The 21,548-nt window shown below is 47.4% G+C and overlaps 1 long non-coding RNA gene across 1 annotated transcript in view; it reads right to left on the bottom strand.

Annotated features, from left to right (window-relative positions):
* The window catches only part of LOC130159743 (uncharacterized), a 181,538-nt gene that overhangs the window by 88,459 nt on the left and 71,531 nt on the right, over nucleotides 1-21,548 (bottom strand). The window contains exon 2 of the long non-coding RNA XR_008825833.1: nucleotides 10,312-10,413. This is a non-coding gene — a long non-coding RNA (uncharacterized LOC130159743). The remainder of the gene's footprint in view (nucleotides 1-10,311; nucleotides 10,414-21,548) is intronic.

The raw sequence follows: 21,548 nt of genomic DNA, 5'->3' as shown, positions 1-21,548 counted from the left end.
AACCATCACCGAGATGGTCCCAGAAAGAAGGAAATACAAACTGGGAGGCTTATTTCATCCCGTTGGGTGGGATATGAAGACTTCTTTCAAGGGGAAGAATACGTGTACGTATAGCAATTGTAAAGCTCCCGGCAGCACCAGACACCCTGAGAAAGAGCCGCTGCAGTCACGTCAGGGACCCCGCTTCTCCCTTTCCACCCCGTTTTCAGAGATCCGAGTATAAGCAGCTGGTGACAATTCCAACCACAGCAAAAACTTCCATCTGAAAGATGGCAGGATTTGATTCTGAAAACTTCCCTGTCTCCTCCTGTCCTTTTTCCCCCAGAACAAGTATTTGAAAGCTGTGAAGCCCAAATTCAAAAGCAAGAGTCACCAAAGAGACTTTAAACAGGAATAATGAATAAACAACTTCTTTAACCTCAAGCTCATCCAGCACCTAGACACAACATGTCATTTTTCAAGCCCAAAATTTCAGACTCTGGGTACTGTACTTTCATCTTCCACCATGACAGCTTGAGCTTCTTAGAGCTTCTGCGTCCACGCTTTCTCCACAAGTGCGTAGGAGAACACTTTGATTACCATGTGGCAGGTGAGGGAGGACACGTTTCTCCCCAGGAAAGGAGGCAGGAGCCGCTTTGTGCACACTTAGGGAGCCCCAGGTGAGTGCAAAGCCCCGGGAAGTGCCTCACTCACAAATCCGCACCTGGGAAGCCTCAGCAGATGCACCAGCCACGGGGCAGCCACACAGCTCGCTGACACGCTGCTGCGCTGCAAGAGAGGTGCATCTCGCGGGGAGCTCGGCTCGGTGGTCACCGCTGGGTGCCACGGGCAAGGAGCAGAAGAGCATTAGGAGGTGTGGTGGACTCCTCTGCCAGGGGCACAGGAACAGCGGTGGAGAGGTTCTGCAGCAAGGAAGCAAATGCACTTTAAGTGAAGAGATGCCTTTTTGTGTGCATTAAGGTGGTGCATGAATGCCAAAGCTTTCCCTGTGCCTCCTCCTGTTTCTTCACCTCCAAATCCAAGACTGGATGGGCTAGCTGCTCACTCCCTCTGTCATTCCCTACCCTTCTCCATAGCAGAAAGGAGAAGATAGGAGTTGACAGTACCTAGATTATTTATAAGGATTAACTCCCACAGGGCTCCTCCTGATGCGCAGCAAACACTTGTTATTATGCTACCCCATCCTAGTGAAAACCACTCGATGCTGATGCAGTAATCAGTCGTCCGCAGAACAAAGTCCTTTAAAAAAAAAGACAGGAGGAGACCGGCTTGAAGCCCTAGCAGGCTCGAGCATATGAACAGCAAGGTAGCTCATGGTTCGGTTTCATTCCCCTGTGGCTCTCATTTCCTTTCCAGGTCCCATTCTAATAGACTAACAAGAGCAGAAGTAGGTGCTTCCTAATAATATTAGACCTCTTTTGGGAACAGACTGTCCCTCTGCACGGAGGATGCACCCAGAGCGTGAGCACATTCAAACAGGGATTTGGGGCTTTTCTATTGACCCTTCTTACAGGTTTTATCAGTATAATACCTTTTAAAGCCAGAGTAGATGTTTTAGCGTAACCATTGTAACCTTTCCAGAGGTTGAGTTAAGCTAAAATCTCGCAGCTGCAGGAAACACTGGGCACCTTATGTGAGTCATCCCATCAGCGGGCAGCCCCAGGCTGCCAATCCAAACACATTTTAAAAGCTAATCAGGGCCAAATGAGGTGGATAATTTGGTGGATATTCCCTGGACACTTCCTAACTCCTTGCTGCTTTTCACAAGGAATCGGGGTGTAAAGGGCAATGCGTTGGCTCAGCTGGTGTCATTGCTGGGCAGATCCCATGTATGGCAACGTTTGACCTTAGCTGCCAATTAGAGGCAGCCAAATGGCCCCTCAGCCGGGCTTTTCACAGCTGCGATAGTCGCTGGCCGGCACGTGGCTGTGCTAGACGTCGCCCTCCCGCCTGCTCCGGGCACGCAGAGTCCCCAGGCACTGGGGTCCTCGCCACAGCCACGTCAGGGGTACGGGACCGACATCATCAGCAGGTGAAAATTCGTGACCTGGGGCTCATGGGGTGATGCAACAGTATGCATCATTCTGGTTTGCATCGTTATGGTTCGGACGCACTGAAATCTCTGGAAACAAGGTATTGCGCTTTGCTACTGAGAGAAAAACCAGCTTTTCTTTCCAGAAATCAGCTCAACTTCCCTACCAGGGAGAGAAAAGAACTGTGCAGCTGTGCTCTCCCAGCTTGGGGAAGAAAATTCCATCAGGCCTGGCCTCACAGCACAGCATAAGCAAAGGGTTAGGATCATCTGCAAAGATCACAGCAGGGAGAGAACTTTACAGCACCCCGCAAATTGCAAGAAACACCATTAATGCTAAAACAATAACCCTCTGCACATACACACCCACACAATCCTGCCCAGCACTGTGCCACCGGGGGCTCAGCAGCTTCTGCATTCAGTCAGTGTAGGAGGGTTGAAGAAAGGGAAGCATGTTCTTTCCCGATGAAGAGAAAAACTCCAGCAGCCAAAGGAAAGACGTGAGCGCAGGCTGGTGAGCCCCACAGAGCACGGAGCAAGGGGCGCTATGCAGGCAATGGATCAGGCACCATTTCCAGCTACTGATCTGTTCCACGCTCTGGCTAATTACCACTATTTCACCTTGAATTTTAAGTTCCATTTAATTCAGTCTAAATTCCAGTGCAGATCTTTGAAAAGAAAGCAAGCAGGAGGCTGGGGACCCAGGGGAAGCGTGGCTAGGCACTGTGCAGGAGCAAACTTTTGCTCCTGGCTGGCTCGGCAGAGACGGGGCTCCCAAAGCAAAATGCACCCTCCCGAAACATCTCTGCCTTGGTACCCGCAGCCCTTGTTCCCATAAGGCCCATCTCAACTGCAACGGTGAAACTGAGCTAGTAGGTGTTGGAGCAAGGTACCGACAGACAGAGCTCACGCTGGGTGTGCCCGCTCAGTGCAAGGACCAGCACATCTCCACCGCAGCCCACTTCGGCCCAGCTCCCGTTCCGCTCACCATTACAGCAGGAGATTGTCTGCCAAAAGCACATTTAGCACCGTGACTAATCTCTTCCCCTGATGGCTCTCAGCCCCACAAGGGAGTATCTCCAGGGGAGCGTTTCATCTTGTTACAGGCTTTTCTATGGAATAGATATGTGTGAAACCAAAGTAAAAATCTGAGCCATGGGTGCCTCATGAGCCAGGCAGCCTCGCTGTCTGTTAGGTGCTTGCATGGTTTGCTCTTCACTTGTGATTTCTTCTGCATTAGTAAGTCCAGTCCTGAGAAACACTACTTATCTAAATTATATTTTGGGCTTTATTTTTCCTGCTGTAGAAGGGTAAAAATCCAAAAGCATGCACAATGCTTAATATTTTCCCAAACTTTTATGTAAGAGCATCCAAGCAGACAATAAATGCCACAAATAATTCTTGTACTTCCAGAGAAAATCAATGTCCTTATCAACAGCAAGTGGTAGCTGCAGTTATGAATATTTAACTTACAATGTTTCTGTGAGGTTAGAAATGCCTTGCATACCCCCAGCCCAGCCCTGTAATAAACCCTATGGTCTTAGGGGATATTTTTTAATAAAAAGAAATAAAAAACATTAAAGCTAAGTCATTAAGAGCTGGAAGTAGTCATGAATGCCCATTGCAATCTGTGCAACCCATCAGTATAACATATCCGTAAGTTAGGGCCACTTCCTAATGTATTTCAAATTTATTTCTTTTTGTATGATAAAACCATAAAATGTTCTTTGCATTGCTAAATAAACAGCAAAGCAGTTCACTTTAGGATGATACCAGTACTCAAAAACTAAACCAAAGAATAAGCCAAAACCAAGGGCAGACCCATCTGTGCACGTTAAGTGCCGTTGTTATTGCCATAGCACATCCAGAAGAGCGAGGCACCGTGATTTTCCCGGATTTGGCATTACTGGATGCTGGAGGTGATGTAGGTATTCTCCAGGAGCACCAAACCCAAGACATCTGGCCAAATGTTTTGGCCAAAAGCCTTTGCTTTCTCTCTTTTGCCTTCTGGCCTTCAGTCTACATGGTTTAAGTTCTCTGAATCTTTTTTTTTTTTTTTTTTTTTTAAGCATAACAAAGACTAAATACGTGATTAGAAGAGCCAAGCCAAGCCAGCCCAAGCCCTACATGGCTATGTGGCTCCTGGAGCGAAGGCACAAAGCCCCCCCAGCGCCCGAACCCCTGCTCATTCAGGCACTGCGCTCTTGGGAGCTTTCACTCTGTTCTTTTCTACTGGGCAGCCTGCTGGAAGTTTTCATTAGCTTTTTTTCCAATTAGATATTCTAGAACTGCCTGGCTGCTGGTGTTCCTCTCATCTCTCTACCTTGCCAGCTAAACCCTACAAGTTTACAGACAAACATTGAAAATAAACCAATGACAGCAACAACGCATCCGATCACGCCTCCCCCAGGCTCAGAAAACTGTTTACAGCTCGTTCTAATGCAGTTCCGAAATGAAGGTTCCTGGCTTTATTTCCCCAAAATCTTTTAGAATCCTCTCAAATTTATAAAGTTATTAAAAATATTAAAGTTTGTCCTCTAGGAAATTATAGTAATTTGTAGCTACATCCAAATTTAAAAAAACAAGCCTAAGTGTATTTTTTCTTAGAAGATTACATCCTGAAAAATCTTCCCAAGAAGCTCCAGCAACAGAATGTTAGTATTGTGGGGATGAAGCCCAGGAGCCGGGGTGCATTCTGCTGCCAGGTTTGCAGGTGATGCGCCCCGTGGTCCAGCAGCGCTGCAGGAGGGGCAGAGCTGCGCTGCTCGGCGATGCACGCCAGCAACACGTATGCGCGTTGATAAACCTCTGTGCAGCTGAGCCCAAGGGCTGCGGGACCCAGCCCTGCAAACTTGTTGAGGTCCTGGGGTGAAAATACTTGATTGAGCTATTTTTGATGTTCTTCAGATGAGATCCTGGACTTTTTAAATAGGTGATACGATTTCTGGACGGATACTGACATTTTCAGTGGAGATCTCCCAAAGCCCTGCCCTTTGCTGGGTAGGAAGGGATGTGAATTATGGAAGTTGAATAAATACTCAATGTTAAAGCTTCCCTTAACTAAATGACTTGTATGCATAAATAACGTGGGGAGCTGTCAATAAAATCATCCACAAATTCTGTCAAATAGAAGAGTAATTATGGCTTCTGCTTGTTAGTAATAAACTGATACATTAGCTGAGCTTACACAAAACACAAACACCTTCTGATTTCATTGAAGATTAATGCTTATGTGCCAAATTACCAGACTCAACTTAATTGCTCTTTTTTTTCTTTGTTAAATGATAAGCAGCAGTGGTTCTGGTGACCTTGGATTTACATAGACCTTCAGTCACAGGAAAATCATCTGCTTTTATTTCCCACTCGGTAGCTTCTCTGGGGGCCGCAGCATCCCATGTCCCCTTCTGAGCTGGAGCTGCCCTGCAGAGCCCAGCTCTGGGGTTCATGCCCAACAGGATACACCCGAACCCACGGTCCCACAGAACTGTTTTTGCCTCTATGTGACAACCTAAACCTCCCGTTTTTATTTCTGTGAAGACGACATAGCTCCTTTTCTTTCCCCGTTTGTGTTTTGCCACAATACATTTGCAGAAGAAAAAATAATCACCCAGCTACTTCCCATCTCTATGGCAACGTCGCGCTCTGGCTCCAATTGATAAATACTTCACAAAACCCTCTTACTGCAGGTTAGTTGTTGCAAAAATTATACACTATCACTCACAAATAATTCCATAATATTTAACATGTTCTCTGGGTGAAGAGTAATGGCCTGATTTTAGCCCTCGTACATGTGAGCTCCCTTCATTTTGCCCGTGGTTTTCAGACAGCAGGGAAGTGCAGACACAGCTTAATCCATTTCTGCGTCCAAGCAGTGCATTTGCAGGTTTCTGCTCGATATCTCAGTAACTAAACGGCTTCACATGAGAACGCAGGACGGTGAGAGCATGAGATCCCACCTACAACCATTTGCAGACGGCCACTTAGAGAAAGCTGCTGTTGCACATCTGTCCGTTACCTGCTCCTCCCACCCCAACCCTTGCTCCATAAACCCACCTCTGCCAGTAAAGAGAGAAAAGAAATACAGGAATGTCCTCGCTCATCTCCCAAGGATAAAACCTGGGAAGGACTGAGCAGAGAAACCAGGGGAGAAGGGAAGGTTTCCACATTTGTGTTCTCCTTCACAAGCAAGGAAAGGGGCAGAACTGCCTTGCCCAGATGCCCTGGGTGTCCCTGGCCAAAGCTGCTGGCCTTCCTCCTCCTCCTTGTTGGCTCTTCTTCAGTGGAATCTGATTCTTTTAACTTCAGGCACACCGAGCCAGCAGGAGCTGTTGTCCCTGCTGGAAGGGCCCTCCAGGCAAAGTTCAAATGACCAATTAGTGTCCCTATGTACTTCTAAGCTGCTCTCCCAGTTTGCAAAGGCTGAGTCAGTAACCTTTAAAAATGCAGAGCTTATGGTGGGATGCTCACAACCGCATCCTCAACACCACTGCCTGGTGGTGGGAAGGTGTTGCTGGGGGTCAACTGTCTCATTCTCTCTTATGCCACCGGTATTTCAGGACCTCCCCAGCACACAAACCAGGTCCTGACCTGGGCTGACCCGGCCAGATCCAGGCGCAGGGAGCACCCCGGCACATAACACTCCTTCGGACCAAGACTCCTGCTTGTTGCTGGTCCCTACGAGCCAGCGTGGCCTGGGTGCTTCAGCGGCCACATCAGCCCCTGCCTGTCACAGCCCTGGTAAAACGTCTCAGGAAGAACGTGGGATATTTGTGGACACTGAGCTTGGGATGCCTTTCGGGATGCCCAGGAGGTAACAGGCAACAAGCACTTGCTTCTGCAGCGACAAATGCCGTCAGACCACAGCGTTCAGCAAAGCGTTAGATCTGGATCTGAAGGCGTCCAGAGAAGGGAGTAGCTGGCCAGATTTTCCCAGTAGCTAATGAACCTCAAAGTTCAAAATTTCTACCTTGCTAATTGGATTTTTCTGGCTTCAGCTTAAAGCTACTGGGTCTTTTTGTACCCTTCTCTGAAGAAAGAGCCTTTCAGTACCTGGAGCTTCCTCCCTGTGAAGGTACTTATCCCACTGAAATTAAGTTACAAGCTTCTTTTTGATAAGATAAACAGACTGAGCTCCTTAAGTCTATCACTGTAAAATATTCTCTCCAGTGCTTAATCATTCTTTATTAATCTTTTCAGCTCAGTGACATGGCAGCAGAAAAGTAAAAAAAAAAATAAAATAAAATAAAATCACCCTCAGGAAATAAGCAGAGAAAAAGAAAAAGCCCCACTACAGGAGATAAAGGGATATGCTTTCCGAGGGAGAGAATAGTCCAGGATTTCACAAAAGACACTGAAGTTGTTATACAACTGTAGTACAAAATTACTCCAAAGACTCACTGAGGTGCAGCACTGCTACCCCGCACGGGGAAGGGCGAAGCGAGCCGAGGGAAGCTGCCTAACGCCAGTCTGTGATAAAGGTACATCTTCTGTATTTCTTAAAGCGCCTGACACGCGGAGTTGGAGTCAGGCTGATAAGGTGGGTTGTCCTTTCAGTCAAGGATGTCAACACAGATTTCAACACATTCTTACAAAAACCCTTACAGATGCACATCAGACAGCGGAGGAAAAGGCAGATCTCTATCACAGCGCTTGTGGAACTGCATCAGGGACCACTTCAAAGATGAGTTTATAATAAACATAAACTAGGCTTAAATCAGGTGCTGCGAACCCGATAGCCGGGGCTTCTATACATGATATTTACTGGTTTACAGGTTTATTTGCAGTTGCAAGTCACCGAGCACTCCCAGGATAAACCAGACCCCTGAGATGACACCGAGATTTCCAGCCCTCACACACAGCTCATCCCCCTCCTCGGAACTGCCATGCCCGGCAGAGGGGCACCGTGCCCCCCGCGCACCCGCCAAGATGGGCACCGCCAAGCCAGAGCACCCCAGGAGGCCCCGGGGCACAGAGGGCAGCTCAGCACCCATCCCTGGGGCACAGAGGGCAGCAGCCTCGGCGTGCCGTAGGGGTGTCCCACCAGCTGAAACGTGATGGATTCATTTTGGTCCAAAAAGGTCACTGGTTTTGAACTTCTCATCACAAACTGGCACCCAATAGTTTCTCTGAGAGTGAAAATCGGGGCTGGTTCCACAGACAGAGACGTCTGTGGGACTGTGCAGATGCTGGATTAGGCCCACAGGGCGCATTGCGAGCTGAAGGCACTCCTTCACCTTCCCCTTGTTACCGGAGCCCTAGCCCACACAGAGAACTGCAAAATGCCCGGTCACCCCACACTCCCCCCATTTACACCTTCATTCCTGCTCGTTACCACACAGCAATCGTTGCTCTGCTATGACAGCGAGAATTAATGCTCTTTTTTGCGTATTTTCAGTTCAGTATAGAAATGATACTGGTCATCTTTTGTTATCTTCTAAAACTCCTTGCTCCTGACTTTAACAGCTGGCTATAGTTAACACTTGCAAATCTCATCTCGTTTTTAAAAAATGGTTCCGTTAAAGATGACACTGACAGTGTCATTTGTTATATTACTGACCCTTTCACTTTATTCACTTATAATTTAATTGTCAGTTAAATTTGATCAAATATGTCTGAAGTGAAGCCATTTGCACTAAAAATAATACATCTTCCCCCTTTTATTCCCTGTATTGTGGCAGGTGTTGCTTGGTAATTCAATCAGTGCCTGCCGAAAGCTGCTGTTTAATTAATAAGAAAATGGCTAACCATGTAAGTGAAAAAAACCAGGCATGGATGAAAACCCCTGATGAGAAACGATGGATTCTTGTTAAAATTCGGACATTCTCATTTACACTTTCGCTGGATTAAGAAGAACCAGGCCGTGGTGGAGATGACAGCGGTCGCAGAGGCACTGGGACTTGTGCTCCTGACACCTACGGACCAGCAGTGGCCACCGGCACAGGCTGCCGAGGCTCCCCTTACCCCAGCTCCTCCCCACAGAACGCTTGTGGCTGCAAAATGGTGATTAATGTTGCATTCATTTGGAAACGCAGCGTTTATAAAACAAAGAGAAATTCACTTGTAAACTCTCCGGCCTCGGCAGCCCATGTTGTCACAGACTTGGGAAAAATCCCACGCTGCCAGGGGGATGTTCTGAGAATGGCTGATGCTTCACAGCCTATGAATTGAAGAAACATATCCGAGTGATGAACTGGATATTTTTCCTGATTAGTATATTGTAATTAATCCTCTAAAGAATCCTTGCTTAGGAACTTTATTAAATCCCATTAAGACTAATGAATTGTTGTTGTTTCCTAATTATATAGTTGTTTCTAGTCTAATGAACTGTATATTAATAGACTTATAGAACAGACATTTTACTTTTAGGATGGAAATACTTTAAATAAGAGATATATATTCTTGCTAATAGCATCAGCTGTCAGCTACAGTCTCTTTTAATGAATCTATTGGAAAACACTGTCCTTTTGGATACAGATTTTCCTTATTTTGTTAGCTAAGGCAAACAACAAGCCAAAATGAAACACACTCTGATGTTTTATGTAAAGCAGATATTTTTGCTCCTGTTAATGCAATTTCTCATTACAAAACAAGATCACCAGGTCTCTACAACTGGCTGAATGTTTCTGACTCAAGCCATACCATAGAGGAAAAGCAGTACAGTGCAGGATGGCTGCCCCACTAGAGTTTTTTCCTTCACAAAATAAATCAACAACATGGCTGGTTTCCCAGCTGAAAAACCCATTTCAAAGGAGGTGCACATGGTGACAACATCCACTTTCCCACCCCAAGACTTGGAGCCCACCAGCAACACACAAGCTGGAGGCAAACCCTCGTCGAGACACACACAGCACCAGCAGCGAGATAACTGTGATGAGCATCGCTGAAAAACGAGGCCGTACACAGCTTTCAGTGCCACGCTGAGGGACTAAAAAGCCCCAAGCGTTCTTTAGGTCAGTTTTGGTCACTAGCCTACAGCAGGCGAGATGCACACACCACTCAGTACACGTTTATTTTATTGTCCTCACTAAAAAACGCATTTCCAAGATACTTTGCAACCACTCAGTAGTTCTGCTGAATTTTCTCCTGCAGGAGCGAACTTGCTTTAAGGCTGGCATCTAACGCAAATAGTCCCGGGGCACTTCTGTGCCAGTTTGCCCCCAGAGCTCTTCAGCCCACGCAGATGACAGCATTACATGGGGGGCTGTGCTTCATTAATTCCCTTTCAGCCTCCCACACGCACACGTCCTCCCACGAGCGACCCCAGGAGCCGCCTCCGTTACCTGAACCAGCTGAAGCCGTCTGCGAGCGGAGCTGCTGCCGCACCTTGCAGAGGAGCTGGGAGCTTTGAAGCCCTACCGCAGGGTCAAAGTTGGCGTCCAGGGCTGGAATAAAGGACAAAGCGGTCAGAAATCCTGTCCTCGTCCTGGCCTTCTACGTCTGCTCCCTGATGAGCTGCCCTAGCACAGAGCCCCGGGAGCGCTCGGAGCTGGCAGCTGGCAGCAGCTGGCACGGTCAGCCCTACAGCTGGTTTTATCCAAAGAAGTAAACACAGTTTCTCTGCAAGTATCTCCTGAACTTTTCCTGAGGATATTTTGTAGGGCAAAATAGACATACTCTTAAAATAGGAGCTGCTTAAAAAGTAAGAATTGCTACTGCCTAAAAAAAAAAAAAAAGGTCATCATCTTGAATGCTAATAACATATAATCTTCAACACAGTGCAGCCACACCACAGATTAATTTCAGTACAGAGATTATGTTAATATACAAAAAAAGTTGTGATATTGAGTTAGATCAAAGATTTTTCATTTTAGTCACTGTCTTTGGCACCAGTCAGTAATGCCTGTTTCAAAGTAAAGTCAAAGGCCCCTATAATGCACTGAGTTAACAGTAATTATTACAGGGAAAGGCATAAAGTTTAGACCAGTGTCACTTGATCTGGATCTGACATCAGTTGCTTAAAGTAACGAGTATTTGATGAGGAATGACAAACTCCTCGTAAGGCCAGTGATGCTTCTTGCAAAGACTTGGAGCTTTTTTCCTTCCTAACCCGGGGACATAACTAGGCAGCAGGTCCTCACTTCACTGACGCGATACGAGCCACTGCAGTCGAGTCTGGAGTCAAGCTAATGCTTTTTATTTTTTATTTACACTACACTGAAGTTTAACCCCACTGAGATAACAGTTCAGGAGGCGGCGCAGGGCACGTTCCCGTGCTGTCGGAGGAAGCTGAAGCTTTCAGCATCCTTCTGCCACATCTAACTGGTGTTTACTCAAAAAGCTGTGAACCGTTCAAGCCTTCTGTACTCTGCCTAGGAGATGCAATCAAATGGGAAGGAAATCGCTTCCAGAAGCAAGCCATTATGGGTGTAAGACATAAAACTAGCAAAGGCTTTTAGGAGTGCTGCTCCAGCTGCCCTGGGATCCCCAGCCACTCAAGGACACCTAGCCGGGGACACGCTGGTGGGCTGCGCATCCTGGCCAGCCCACAGCAAAGCGCCACGCTGCTGCAGCCCGGCCGAGCCCACAGCTCGTCAGCCATCGAATGCGACACCTCCCAGCCTCACCGCTGGCTCCAGGCTGCGCAGAGCTGCTCCCCCCGGCAGAAGGCCGGCAGCCCCCCCGTCACTGCCACCACTTGTCCTACCCTGCCTGCCCCGACAGCCCTGGCACGCTCAACAGCTCTGGCCGTTAGGGTAACTCTCTGGGGAGGGCACCACAGACTGTACTGCCAGGTACTGTATTTATGACCACCTGTTCCCTGCAGCAGAGCTGGGCACTCGGGGGGATGGGGAGAGGCTCTGGAAAGGGAGGGTGAACAGCAGCGCCTTCCCCACCGCCTAGCAGGCTGGCACCCAGCCACCCCCCCCCATACACATGGCAGAAACTCCCTTTCTACTCACTTTCCATAAGAGATGGATACGCTTAGCCTGAACAAGCACGTTATGGACAGAAACATTAAGCTTTATAGGTACACTATAGCTGAACGAATTAAGCTCGATAGTCTCTTGGGAGGCTGATATCCAACCAGACCCATACATCATCTCTTGCACTTTAACCACCTCCTCTCCCAGCAAAAAAAGCCCAGAGATTTTCCTCCTATTTCTAGAGCCTCCCAAAGGCACAGTAGCTCTTTCCCTTAACCTACTGTCATTGGGAAGGGAAAGCCAACCCTGTTATCCAGGTACCCCAGCCATAACTTCCAGTCAATTCTCTGCAGGTCCCCAGGGCAGCTGGGGGCTGGCAGCGACCCCTGCACTGCTGGCACAGACCCTGCCCCAGCCCCCCCAGTGGCCCAGCTCACTTTCTATTCAAGCCTACTTTGAATTAAAACTAACACCTCCCCACAAACTTTTACTATCAGGGAAACAAACACTTGAAGGATGCATTACTCATCTTTTAAGAATGGAAAGAAAAATTCAAGAAGACTCTTCTCATTAAAGAAAAAATGTGACAGTACCTTTAAAGACCCTGGAGAGAGAAGCCCACCCACACTCCTCGGGACCCAGGGTTACAGGGAACACCTGCTGCTTCTGTGGGTGACTGGTAAAGAGCGGCTGGGAGGGGGCAAGTGCCAAAGCACCCACAGGTGAGCCCCTGCCCCCCTGGGGGAGAGCCTGCTGCCCCCTGGAACACTGCGCAGGGGTGGCAGGTACCCTCTGCCCCCCAGAAGGCTGCGCAGGGGTGGTGGGTACCCAAGCACTCAGCTGCAGCGTTGCCTTCCCAGGGGCCAGCCTGCAGCAGGGGTGCGCAGCACTGCCCGCGCCTGTGCTGGGGAAGCATTCGCCTCTTCCCCATCTCCCAAAGTCAAAAACTTTCAATCAGACTTGCTTAAAATAAAGAGAAGAGAAATGTCAACTGTGGGAGAACCTTAACAAATTACAGAACAATCACTTAGCTCTTGACAATATTGGTTAACGACACTGAACACAAACTCTGGCTAATTAAAAATGAGCCGCTCTGCTCAGGCTCAGCTTGGCTCCAAACAAACTTCGGGTATTTTGAATAACACCAGTCCTAGTACAAAGAATGCAAATGGCTACCTGTACAGGGACGGGACACATGCAGATTTCTGCGTTTGCCAATTCTCAAGGCATTGCTGGGGATTAAATAAAATGTTTTGTCGCAAAGTCACAGCACGGGTAGGTGTTATTACATTGCTTCTACAGTAGCAGAAGCAACATTTCAAGGCTGAGTGGGAGACAGCGAAGAAACACACAAAAGACCTAATTCTTTGCTGCTCCCTCACATGTGCGTTTGTTCCTGCCAAGGCAGACTGCTGCCATTTGATATCTTTGCATTTACACCCTCCTCAAGCTTCTCGCCTTGTTTTTTTGCCAATGAAAACAAAGGCAAATTGCAGCCAACATCCCATTGTTACCATTTGGCTCTGGCTGCAAGGACAAAATTTCAATATAATTAGAATAATATATATGTTATAATTTTCCCACATTTTTCTCCTAGGAAAAGCACAAGGAGACTCTTGCTTTCCAGGTCAAGAGCAGATTTTCCCCCAATTTTTCTTTTTGGAAGGCTCTATCAGTATTTGCTTTGCAATATGTAAGTATGTTGCTCCTCTACATTGCTCAGAAGCGTTATGAGTTTTAATTAGCAGGTTTTCAGTCTTTCTGACTCATTATAATAACAGACAAGAAACCACAGTTAAATTAATAAATCAAGTTTCTCTCCTAAATTGCTGTTGGGCAGAACTCAGAATGTTTTTAATATGTCTAATTATGTTTAAGGATCTTGTCAATCACTATATTAATACGCATCTCATGGAGACTTTTGGAATCAACAAAAAGCTCTGGCTGGGCCCAGGGCAAGCATTACATTAGTATTCCCTTCTCCTGAGTGCATGCTTCTGTATGATCAAGTGCTTTTCTATAATGCACACAAAAGCCACTCCAGTCCCGGTCCCGAACACCCTCAGAGAAGCCTTTACCAATGGCAAGGCTGAACCCAGCCCCAAGGCCACCGTGGAGGCACCCCCAGCCTTGCCGAGAGGCTGTGTCCAGCCAGATCCCCCGCCCTCAGCCCACGAGAAACTGGTTTTCCCTTTGGACAAGAGGAAAGAGCTTCCCTGGCCACCCCGGCCACTGCTGCTGCCCTGCTTCCAGCACCGCAGGAACAGCAGGGCAGCATGATCTGGGCAGCTCCTTGTGAGCAACCCACCAGATGAAAAAGCCTCGCTGTATTATCTATCCTGCAGATGACCAAGCAGAAAAATTCGTCATTACTTGACTCTCTGTTTCAAACACTGATTCAAGAGTGGTAATTGCATTTAAGACTTGAGCATCTTGCTACCACTTGCCAAAGAAATCTTGTTTGGAGAAGACAAAGAATCTTTGGGGAATGGAAGGAGTATGAAAGTCATAAACACACAAGCCTTTAAGTGTTTTCTCATTGTTAAAAGTCTGAATATTAAACACGATGGCTTCTCCAAACACTCCTCCATCAGGGACGGGTTTCTAGTCGTGTCAATGGCACCACGGGATATATGCATAAATTAAGATTGGCAGGATTGGGATTTTCACTTAAAATTACTTTTCTGCTGTTAGAACTAATTTAACAACTACAGGATTTTATTTGCAATTTAAAATAGATAGGAAAGAGACATTTTCTCTGCTGACCTCTCCCAGCAGGGAGCTCAGCGGCCCAGCAGCCCGGTGGTGCGGTGCCAGCGCCTGCTGCCGCGCTGGCACCAGGTGCTGACGAGCCCAGACGATGCGTCTTTAATAGACCCTGTGCTGCCAAACTTCAGACCAACCCACAGTTTGGGGTTTTTTTGCCTTTAGCTCTAGCAGAATCACCAAATACAGGCAAAACTGAGCAGTTACTGTGACAACTGTCTATCACGTACTCCACAGCACACACGGCTTCGCACTTTCTGTTCCTGTTTTGCATTATTTACAAAGCACAGCTCCAAACAATTCACTTAATAAGCACGACTAAAATAATAACAACTTTCTCATTTCGAAAATACAACATTTGCCATCCTCTTTACTGACATACATGGGCTAGAACGGGAAGGGGATGAGGACTTGCTTTTCTCCCACTTGTAATCCATCCTGCCTCCAGCAACGGCTGATACCTGGGTGCCCCAGAGAACAGACAAAAATATATGTTCATATATGTTTACTGCTGCCATAGAGATAGTGCCCCTGGCTAAATGGGCAGTGTTATTTCATAGAGGAAAATTACATTTTCTTTCACTGGGTTCAGAAAGGCAGCTAAGAAAAACAGATGAGTATTAAAATATATATTAAAAATATATATAAAGCAAAAAGCGCTTCTGTAAATACCTCATAATTCTAATGTGTTTTTTTTCTAAGGAGTCAAAACAGTTACAGATTGACCTTTCACCCTGAGGTGCCAAGAGAGGCGAGGAAGGCACGTGCTGGGATGCTGAGAGGAGAGCACATCCTGCTGCGTGTGCTGACCTGGGGAGGCTCAGAGCTGTGGGGAGGGCAGGACCCTCCTTGGGGCAGCTCCGAGCTCCATGGACAGGCGGGATGGGGCGTTGGAGCTTTCTAGACATACCCATGGGTCGACTCACAGGGTGCACATCCAAATACAACTTCTGCCGCCTCGGGAGAAATGACAACCTTGCAGGCAAGTCCTAGAGAGTGCCCAGCACCTCGGTGCTCCCAAGCAAGGCTTTTTGCAAGGGAAGAGGATCTGAAAGTGCCGGATGAGGGTGATGTGCTTACTTACTTTTTAAAAAGTTCTCTTTATCTTTCTTCTTCCCCTCCCATGCAGCTAAAAACCAGCCTTTTGAAAACAGACATCCAGCACCTCCGCCTGACAACTGAGTGCTTGAATCTTGCGGCAATATAAGCTCCGAGTACTTCACAGCCGGAGGAAAATAATGCCATTAATACAGCGAAGGGATCTAGATGCATTAGCTACACCCAAGAGAGGGCTCACACTGCACCTCTTAAGCATCCGAGACAGCAGATGGAAGAGCAGTACTGGAGGGGGTTTGACAAGCATGCCTCTCCTCACGCTGTTCCACTTAGGAAAGCTCTGAATCGCACAGACACAATAACGACAGAGGCGCATCCTACCCCCGGGAAGCACTAAAAGAGCCCAGGGTGCCATGAGCGAGTTTCATTTTTCTGCTTCCAGAAGCACTTGCCGAGGGTCCCGCAGGCAGCGTGCTCTGCCCATGTGTCCCCAGCACGTGCATCCACGCAGGGTGCGGTGACACAGACGGCCCAGCCCGATACGATGCTCTCCCACGTGTGGAGCAGCTGCTCAGCACAGGCTCTGAAAAACCACAGGGTTTTACCTGTGTTCAAAGGTCTGAAGCTAGCAATTAACGGAATTAATTCTTCCCTTACGGAGCAATAGGCTGAGTGACATGGACTGCAGAACCAGGGAAATAGTGTGAACCATCCCCTTCCACATTTCAAACCTTCAACTTTGAGAATCCAGGCAAGCTTAAACTTTGGAGGATCAGCCTGCAAGTTGATTGTTTCACCATCAGAAACCATTGCTTTGTAACTATTCACATGAAACTGCAACATTTCCACCCACAGCTGAAGTGAGCAACGTGTGGAAGAGTCACAGACACGTTCCTTACGTATTACATACATCAAACTCTTGAAGAATCCTGCGGCCATTTGCAGACCGTACATCAGTGCTTGTTGTATGTGTCAGGCAGTTTGCATCTTATTTCGACGCTAAAGAAGAGGAGCATCCATGTACTAGTTATTGCTTGAGAGGGGATCATAAAGAGCATATTGCTAAGAGGTTTCTCATTAGTAGGAGAGAGCTGGAGATTGTATGATTCATCATCCCCTTTTTGGAAAGCTTGCAGAGTATGGAAACGGCACAAATACAATTCCAGTTGCAACGAAACACCGTGTCTTTGAACATTAGCTTTGCTGGGCAGTAATAATCATCTCCATTTATTTTATTTAATCCTTTAAGTGCACAAATGCAAAATGGTTCTGTAAGTACCCAGAGGACAAATGAGGTTAAAACATTCATGGGCAGCAGAATCAAGTCAGGCTCACACTGCTGTTTTGTACATTCAGCCCTCTATCATTTTTGCCAGAACCATTACTAAGCAATCAACTTTAAACATTTCAGACCTTGGTGGCAGGGCTTCTGAGTAAAATGTCTGTCCACTTTTACTGAAATCCAACTCTTCATTATAAAAGAGCTGCACAGACAAGATAAAACATAACAAACATACCTCACTGTAGTATAATTGCACTGGAATTTGGAAGAAACTGCAGGGTTTTTGGAAAGAGACTTCTTTTCCCCAAGCTCTGGAAAACCAGCCCTGCTCTGAGCTGCAACCTCCCCGGCCCCAGGCTTAGGGCAGCCCCGCTTCCAAACAGTGTCTGTGCAGAGCGAGGGATGCGATAGCTCCGTACGCAGATGAGCAGGGATGGCAGCGCCGGGCAGCCCCCGGGCAGGAGGAGAGGGAAGCCCCCCCCGTCGCCGTTCCCCCTAACCCAGCTGCTGCCAGCGTGGACCATCCTGCTGCTACGGGGGAGCTGGGGCCTCTGCCAGGTGTTAAACACGCACAGATACTCCAATTTGTTGCGGTCGCCATCTTAATGTAAATTTACAATGTGAAAACTAGGAATAATTTGACACCTAGGAAAGGAAACTATGAAACAAAAGCCTGAAAACCTTGGCAGTCTCTTTGAAAGCAAAGGAAATGTCACAATTCCTTAACTGCATCTTTGTTTTTGCAGGCAAATTACAAGTCCAGGTTCAGAAGTGTTTTTGTTCTGCCATTCTGCTGTGACAGTCTATGCTGGCAGCCTCTAATTCATTCAGGAAAAGCCACAATAGAAGCAGAGAAGAAAAAGTGACAACAGTTTAGTGCAGCTCCAGTCTCCTCCCTGCCAGGCAATGGCAAGTGCTGACTTCCCGTGTAAAGGGGCTTCAGGACTTCCTAAGCTCTTCTTATGCTCCCCAGCTCCTGTCCGTGCCTCCGGACGTTTTGCTCCAGATGATCCCAACCTGAAATGCCACAAACTCCCCGGTTCACCTCTCAGCCTGTTGTCTTATCTAACAGACCTCTCCGCCTGATCGGTCCAGGTATAAAAGGCAAATAAGATGCACAATAATTAACAGAAGATCTGTGCTGTTCCTGTAGCCCAGGAACTATAAATACTATGTATTTAATATATTTATACTATGTATAAAAACTGTAAATATAAATACTATGTATTTTTGGAGCCCTCAGGGATACAGATTCTAGAAGTCCGGTATATGGTTATTACTCTTCTAAGGAAAACAGATTTACCTAATTTGCAATGAGCTCTGATGGCGGGTAGAGGAATTTCATTTTTTTTTTCTTTTGATACATATACTGCAACTTTTCTATAATCCCTATTAATCTGATCTCCTAGGGAAAACTCTGCTGATCCATCATCTTGTGGCAATCTTAATTCCTTTAGTGCCTCCAGGCAGGAGAAATGGATCTCCTCATACTAACCTCTTATGCCTCTAAAAACTCCAAGTGAAAACTCCCTGGGGAACTCAACCCTTGGCCACAGCAAAGAAAATGTGTCTGGGGAGAGTGGAGCAAAGGTGTTGTGGGGAACCACTGCAGTGCCTTCATAAAGCATTCCCATGGGAAAGCTGAAATCCTGCAGGTTCCCTCCCTCCCCGACTGCTCGCGTAAGACAGACACTATTCAACACTCTCCTATTCAAAAGCAACAGGGAAAGAACATCTGTTGAAAAATAAATGCAGGACTAATTATATGTGATTGAGGATTTTATACCGCTATTTTTAGCTTCGCATTAAAAAGATCTGATGAATCAAACGTTTGTGCTCAGCATTTTGATCTAAAAGAGGAGCCGAGTGTCAACTGCACGACCTGCAGAGGTGGAGCCCCGAGGTACAGCAGTGCTCGCTGCAGCCTGTCGTGAAGCTGCGCATCCCTCAGCTTTTGGGCAGACTGAACGGAACCAGCAATTCATTTGAATAAGAAAGTCTCTAGTTTTTTCCGTCAGTACGAGTGGGAGCAGGTGAACATCAAGGCTCCCCTCATCAAGTTTACTTCAGCTCATTCTGCTGGGAAAGATCCAAGCAGCATCTCACAGTGACACATCTGAAGATGTGCATAAAAGGGCCTGCGCGCATCATCCGAAAGGCAGACAGATCCCACAGAAGGATTCCTGGGTTCTTCTGGGCTCTGATCCCGCATCATCGCAGCGGCAGCATTGGCAGAGAATCACAAGAAAATCTTGACAGAATTGGTTTTCATCTGCTACATTAAAAAGTAAATGGACTCCACAGAGATATTTTAAAGGGGCAATAAATAGGGGGAGGGCAAAGCTGCAGTGAGTGCCTGTGCCCAAGCGGCGCTGCAGCGGCCGGGCTGGATCTTCCCTTGGGAAGTTATGCATTTAAAGAGCAATGCTGGAGACATAAAAGGAAGATGGACACGGTCCTGGCAGCTGCCGAGAGAGCCATAACTGCCCAAAGCAAACACACTTGCTCCAGCGAGGGGATTGCTTTCATTGCCAGCCTCCTGAGCCAGGCAGGATGCTGCTCTGTGCCTGTGGGTGCCAGAGGTGGGTGCCGTGCCTGGGGCTCCCAGACTGCCTGGGCTGGCACAGGGCTGCGGGAAGAGCCAGGAGAGTGGCTGGGGGAGGGGGGGCTGCGGGGAGCCTCCGCTGCTCAGCCCAGCAGGCTTGGGGGGAGCGGTACCAGTCCCCAACATTCCCCGGTGCTGGGAAAGGCAAATCATTGCTACCTGCACCGCTCATCCCGCCGCATTGCCCCACTGAACCCAAGAGCTGCGTTGCAGCAAGGGAAGAGCGACTAATGTGCAATCAGAAGCAAAGCTGTTTTTCACACTTATTGCCCTTGAATTGGCAGAGTGAGACATCATGTTTTATATTAACTTCATAATAATTACAGTTATTACTGAATTCATGTATACCAAAGAGGTTACAGCTCCCTAGGAAAGCTCATAATATTATTAATGGATATGCCAGTCCATTGGCGTTATCATGTAACAAGCTAATTCAAACATTTTGGTATTAAACAGCACACCTCTGAAACTCACGGATTTGCACATGAAACAACTGCTTTACACAGCACTAGCAGAACAATCCAAGGACAGTCGTAACCGCTGCCTTTATTTAAAGCCATGAAATGAAAACCTAAAAGGTTTTTAATATGGAGGAATGGTGTGAGAAATTAAGGAATTGTTGCTAGCTGTGGAGAACCAATGGAAAGGAAAACCTTTAAGAGAAAGTAAGGAACTCACCCAACCTGTTCCCATACTTTCCCTGTGATTAACTGCAGAGATTTAATTTCTGCAGCAACGTGTTTGCATTGGCAGACAAACTTTTCCATCAGATTAGAAGAGGTGACCCATCTCCAGACAGCCGCTATTGTTGCTTAAAGATCTGGAGAGTGGCTAAAGGAGTCAGGAAAGGTCATCTCTGCATGGCGGGGGGAAGGAAGCAGGCTGCTGGCAGCAGCCAGGGAAATTCTGATACCAGGAAAAAGTGTTTATGATGAGGATGGTCAGAGATTGGGGCAGCTCCATCTCGTCCTGTCTCCCCACGCTGGGCACAGCCGAGGCCATTTCCACAGCCCCCGTGCGGATGCAGGATGGGGAAGCAGGAATTTACTCACGTGTGGTGTCAAAGCAACGTAAATTCAGACTTGTGCCTATAACCTCACATTGATTTTTACTGTAAATCTAATACTTGAAGCCTGCCATCAAATGAATTGTAGCACATAAAACCCAACCATACACATGATACGAGTAAAATTAGACAGCAGGTCTATTCCAGGACTGTTGCAATTTCCTCTATAATGTCAGACTATCGTAACACATACATATTTCAAAAAAATTAAATTGCTATTAAACTTTCTGACCATCTTTGTAAATTAACCTCTCTTTCATCTCGGCAAGAGCTAGCTTTTGATTTAGCAGGAAATAATTTTTTTGAGCAGTTTCCAGGCTTCTTCCATTAGGCATTTGGGCTGTGGTCAATAAGCTTGATTGAGTTAATTACCTGCTTAAAACAGATCATGCTTCTGTGCAAACCGGTGGCTCATCTGTACTGCAAATACTGGTTTACTGGTTTTCACCCCTTCTACTTGAAGGTGATGCTGAGTGCCCCGGGCAGCCCCTGGGGAGCTCTAGTCACAATTCACCCTTCATTTTTCCAGTGCAGAACTCGGGACTGGGAGTGCTTGGCCACCAGGTCCCTGGAGAGCAGCTGGGCACATCCCAGCGGCCAGATTTGCCATAACCTGGAGCTCCTGCCCGTCCTGCAGGCCAGCAGGGCGAGCGCAGTCGTGCTGCAGCACCACAAACAACCGCACAGCTTCAGCAAGAGGTTTTTCCCCAGAAAACACTGCGGGTCTGTGACAGCTGAGGTGACAGGTCCTGCCCCTACCCTTCTTGGCGTGCTCTGTGCGACCCTCCCAACTGATGTCAAACAGGTCCCTGTCACATGCAGCTTCGGTGGGGCGTTCCTCTGGCCACCAACAGGTACAAGGTCTCCCAGCCACCCCT

Source organism: Falco biarmicus, chromosome 16, assembly GCF_023638135.1.
Source record: "Falco biarmicus isolate bFalBia1 chromosome 16, bFalBia1.pri, whole genome shotgun sequence".
Classification (NCBI taxonomy): Eukaryota; Metazoa; Chordata; class Aves; order Falconiformes; family Falconidae; genus Falco; species Falco biarmicus.
This window is presented reverse-complemented; position numbering and strand designations above follow the sequence as displayed.